This window comes from Paroedura picta, chromosome 8 (assembly GCF_049243985.1).
Source record: "Paroedura picta isolate Pp20150507F chromosome 8, Ppicta_v3.0, whole genome shotgun sequence".
Taxonomy (NCBI): domain Eukaryota; kingdom Metazoa; phylum Chordata; class Lepidosauria; order Squamata; family Gekkonidae; genus Paroedura; species Paroedura picta.
The window spans coordinates 24,719,421-24,725,322 of NC_135376.1; positions in this window are offsets into that span (position 1 = coordinate 24,719,421).

Genomic DNA, 5,902 nt, shown 5'->3' on the forward strand with positions numbered 1-5,902 from the left:
TCTCATTATTGGGGGTGGGGGGGGGAGAGAATTCTCACAATGTGTGTGGGTGTGAGGACTTGTTGTGTCTCTGAGGACAGTTCTAACAGCAGCTTCATTAGTTCTTCTTACAACAAAAGCAGAGGGTTGGGAGGGGTAGCCCCCTCTCAGCCTGCTCTTTCTTTCCCTTCGTTGGCATGCGGGTTGGATTTTTCTTGGACCCCCTGCTTGACTTTTTTTAAAGCGTTCCTTTTGAACAGCACGGCAGCGTGAACAACTAAGAATTGTAACTGATAGACTGTTTGCATGAGAACCCATGAAAGTTCCCTTTGTTCGCTTCAAGTCGGCCAGGTTTAAGCAGATCCCCCCTCCCTCCCCAACCTTCAGTTAAAGAGGGGTGGAAAGGAAATCCACTTTTAATTATACATTGATGGAAATCGCTGCATCGTGAAGTTACATCAAGTGGAGAATTGGTCAGTTTATACTCTTTTATCTCAGCCACTAAAAGAGGTGCTGTCTTCAAAATAGATATGTCAGCGCAGAATACCAATTCCCAATATGTGGACAGCCTTGCCTAATTTAAATCAGATTACCAACATCTCTGATAATCAGGAAAACATTTTCAGAGCACAACCATATGACTGAGGGGCTGATTTAAACCTTAGGACTGTAAACGCTTTCTTACTTGAGCCTTGGACAGATCTCAATGAACAATCCTGTGAGTCAAAAATGGAGAGATCTAACAATAAGTTCAGAATACTCCAGTGGTTTTCATTAGGAAAATCAGAAATGAAAGCAAAAAAGTTTGGATTCTCTTTTGCAGATAGAAATATATCAAGCTTATTCACTTTTTTATGCCAATTTTTTAAAAATATAGTTAATTAGTTAGTACTTAGTTTTCAAAATATTTAATGATTAAATATGAAAGAAGTTGCTTGGTAGCCCTTATGTAAAATTATTTGGAAAACTTTACTGCTTGAAGCTATATCCATTTTGGCTTTGGCATCCAATAAGGGGGGAAATGACATTAAAAAAAAAAGTTAAAACAAATTTTTTCCCCGTGAACTTCATTTTGGGGTAGGGCTGCATACAGCTGACTGTTACCCAAGTGTAGTCAGAAGCAAGTCCCAACCATCTCAGCAGGACTTACTCCCACCTAAAGGTGCATAAGATTGTTGCCTTAGGAAGCCCCATTGAATTCAAAAGGATGATAACACATACACACAATTCTTGTTTTGGGGGCTATGGAGACAGTCACAAAAGTATAAAGATAATGCCCTAAAGAATATGAGATCCTGTGCAGGATTTCCCATCCAAAAAGAGAGATAATTGTTTCTATACAATATGATATACCTCAGTGCACTGGTGTGATATCTCTATTGTACCATGGAAAGACCAATTCTTTTTCCTAAAAAAAGAAAGAAATAGAACTGAATACTAACTTTAATGACAAGGATTGGAATCAAATGTTTCAATCATTTCCTTTTAAAACAATTTCAAGAAATGTACAAGAACATGCATTAAAGATCTTTTCCAGTAAGATTGACCCACATAATGAAACTAGAGAATAAAAATTGTTGGAGAGGTTGTGGTTAATTAGGGACATTAATACATATGTGGTGGTCCTGTTCAATTATAGCCAAATTTTGGAAATCAGTATTTACAGAGATTGTAAAAAATTACCAAAGAACAAGTAAAACCTACTGCCAAATTGGCATTGCTCAATATATAACTTAATGAAAACTCCCAATGTAAACAAAAAATGCTGATTAAGGGTCAGACATGACCTGGTGCTTGAACAGGGGATACCTTTACCTTTAGTTGTGGTTAGATTGTGTTCTTACCCAATATGATGGTTTATTTCCATATTTGTAATCGAATGGCTATGTTCCATTGTGTTTTACTGGTGTTTTTTTTTATTTATAGGTCTATAATAAAACTTTTTTTTTAAAGGAAAAATCAATTCTTTCCTTCCTGTTAGACTCACTTAAAAACTAGCTTCTCATATTTAGGGGAAGATAAACACAAAAATAATCTATAAGGTTCTTTGAGTGTTCGAAGTATATCATAGTAATAGTTCAAAACATAGTAATTCTCAATGGCTGGCATTTTTATAGGTTAGGGAGTCGGACATGCAGCCCAAGGATCAGAACCAGCCTGTCTAGGGCTTTTATTCAGCCCATGAGCAACTGGTGTGAGTGAGGGAAGGCAGGAGGCTGCTGAGGGGAGCAAATGGGCAGACACTATGGGGTATGTGTGGACAAAGTTGTCAAGAAATAGAAAGGAAATGCTAAAGAAGCAGGTCTAAAAGGGTGAGATAAAATAGTGTGGGGAGAATGGCAGTGAAGGTGTTTTCTCCCTCCTGTCTCCTCTGTGGGGAGAATGGCAGTGAAGGTGTTTTCTCCCTCCTGTCTCCTCTGTGGGGAGAATGGCAGTGAAGGTGTTTTCTCCCTCCTGTCTCCTCTGTGGGGAGAATGGCAGTGGAGGTGTTTTCTCCCTCCTGTCTCCTCTGACTGCAGCTCAGTAAAGATTGGCAAAGACACTGGGGTGGGGGTGGGGAGACCAAATGGCTGGCACTGTAATTGGTGCACCAACTGGCTTCACATTTTTCAACTGAGAGCAGAGGGAAGGTCAGTGTGTGGACTGGGAGGCAGGGGGGAATATCTTGGCTTCAGAAGCAAATGGAAGAGTGAAGGGGAAAAGGAGAACTGCTGTTGCAAGCCAGGAGTCACTGTTAGAGTAGGTGGAGGACACCAACCTCCTTTCTCCCCCTCACCTGTTCTCTGATTGTGAGGGAAAGGGGTCCTGGGAGAACAGGACCCTTTTGGGGTTTTGGAAATGGCCTTTCTATCAAGCCTTCCCCTCAGCCTCACCATTTCTGTGGGAACTTCAGGAGGGATGAGGGCTGATGGTGGTGAACCTGGGAGAGCCTCATTCAGTCTCCCTCTTCCTGATCCAGGACACTATCATTTGGGTCACCTGGGGCCAGTTGCTCAGCCTGGTCCACCTCACAAGGACAGTGGTGGAGATGGGGCACATGGCCAGGCCTGACAACATATTATTTATGTCAGATGTGGCCCTCACAACAAATGAGTTCCACACCTGTGTTATACACATTCAGGCCCTTTCCTCCTACAGACCTGAGGCTGCTCATAGCCTTTTTCAGGGCAGACTGTCCCTCGTAGATAATGGGAAACATTCCACTGCATCATCAGCATTTGGTCTTGCCTGCTTTCATTTTGGTGACGGATGCTGCTCTTCTGTTTTCTTTTTAAACTTCCTATTAGGCCACAACCTTGGTCGGCCATTGTCAGCCAACAGCATGCTAAAGCCATATAGCCGGAACCACAAGGGCCTCTTAGCATGGACCCAGGCCACTGAAACAATTGCTCCAAGTTGGGTTTGAACCTGCATTCATCACTATCACTGCTGCCCAAGTACAAGCCAAGCAACAGTTGCTTTACTGCTAGGACCACAGGCACCTCTCAGAGCCGTTTTCATGTCTCTTAGGGGCTTTTTGCACGCCTTCAAAATAGCACAATGGTTGCCAATTGAAAACGCTACTGATTTGCTGTTATGCACAACGTCGTCGACAATCTGCCACACCCCTGAAACCAATCTGCAAAAAGCGCTTCCTTGTAGCGCTTTCAGGGAAATCCCCAAAAGTGGATTCACCCTCCGGAAAGCGATACACTCCTGCAACCAATCTGCAACACTAGCGAAAAAGACCTGTGCGTTAACATTGTTGCGGTTTCTACAAAGTCCCTCCCCCTGGCTCTCTTCTCTGATCTTCCGGCGAAGCGATCGCCTTTTTTTTTTTCTCCGAGTGAGCGGGGAAAAACGCACCAGCGAGCCTATTTAAGTTTAGAGGCTTCCCCGGCTTCAGTCCCTCCCCTTCAGTCACTAAGCACAAAGAACAGAGAAGCCCGTTTGCTGATGTATTTTCCCTTTATTTTTTACACATTCATTCAGCCGAAAATCGGGCCCGTGAGAGGGGGGGGGATTTTTTTTTTCACTCGGAGGGAGCGTGGCAACGATCAAACGACAGCTCAAACACACCAGGCAGCTGGATGGGTCTCTCCGTTGCAACGAATTAACACAGATTCGTTGCAATGGGTCTGTTTTTTTTTTTTTAAAAAAAAACCTTTCTTAAAGGGAAAGGGGCTGTTTGGGAGCATGCTAACGGCTGCCCATTGGCTGCTTGACGGCCAGGGGCGGGACGAGCTCGGCAATAGCGCTTCCTTTCTAGCGATTTCTGCCGAGACCGGAAGCCTGTGGGAAACGCTACAAAACGCAACTGGATTCCACTACAAAGGCAGGTATGCATAACGACGAATTCCACTATTTTAAATGGCGATTTTTTATTCAGTGACCAATTTGCTACAAAGATCCCAGTGCGTAAAGCCCCTTAACGTATGTCAAGTTGCAGATTACATGACTGTCAAAGGGCCCAATCCCTTCCCCTTGGCTTTTGCATAAGGGTGTATACATGCCCTTCCCTGGATGGCACAGGTGTGCCATTGCCTGCCTCTGTGTAGTGGCCCTAGTATTTCTTGGTGGTCTCTAGGCCTAGTCTGGTCTATCCAGATCAGGCCAAATAGGAGGCATCTAAAAGTTAGGATAAATAGCGCCCGCGGCTGTACCGCGGCCGCCGTTGACGCAGCGGGGGCACCCAGGCGGCGCGCCCCAGTGACGTCGGCGGCCCCCGGCACGTGCCGGGGGCGGGGGGCGGAGCGCCGGCTTTTATAAGGCCGGGCGCATGCGTGGGCCCCCATTCCCGCGCCACGCTGCTCAGGACAGTCACCCTCCCTATGTTTTCTTTGTCGCAGCTGGCGAGATGCTCAGTAGGGAGCCTGTTTGGCGGGGAGACCTGTTTGCGTACGGGAATCCCCGAGGTAGGGGGTCCCCGTAAGGGACCGGCCGGGAACCGGGCGCGGCCTACCCGGCTGGGAGGCCAGGGGCCCGGGGCCAGGCGGCTGGGGGGATCGCAATGGAGGCGGACGCCCGTTGGATCCTGGCTAGTCGCTTCCCGTTATTCCCGTGGCGAAAAGCGTCCCATCCTCCCGGCTGGGAGTGAGGCGAGGAGCTGGAGCGCCACGGTAATGTCGTGCAGCCGGACGGCTGACCGGGGTACAGGCATCCCTACAGGCATCAGGCCAACCCTCCGTTCGAGGGTGTTCATGTTAATAAACGGCTGCGGCCATGTTACGCCAAGAAACTGGGGTAGCGTCGTTACTGGAATAGTCGCCACCTGCTAGTCAATGAATGACCGAGGAGAGAATGAGGCAGGGAAAGGAGAGAAGATATGGGGATTGGCAGGAGGAGGGAAAGGGGAAGTAATGTGGGTAAAGGACTATAGGAGAAAGTGATGCCTCCCTCCCAAAGTCCTTGAAATTTCCCTATCAAGCAAGTGAACTTGGCTCAGCTTTTGATGCCATAGCTGGTTTAGTTTCATATTTTAACACAGGTCTTCAGACCACAGCCTCATTTACTGGAATTGTCTGGGGGCTAGAAAAATCTGTAATTAATTAATTTATATCCCACTTGTCTTCCCAATGAGGACCCAAAGTGGCTTACATAAATTTCCTCTCCTCCATTTTATCCTCACAACAGCATGTGAAGTAGGTGAGGCTGAAAGTGTGCAACCAGCTCATGATCACCCAGCAAGCTTTCATAGCAGTGTGGAGATCTGAACTGAGGCTTAGGCAGATGCTCTAACCATTACACAACGCTGGTCCTCTGTGTAAATGATTCACACATGCTAGTTGATATTGTAATAATAACGTGCATATTGTACTTATTTCTCGTGTGTAATTGGATAACTCTAATCTAGTTATCTAAACTTGAGACTCCAGGGCCAAATAAAGTCCCTGAAGAAGGCCATATGGCACTCTTTCCCTATTATTAACCACATGTAGGGTTG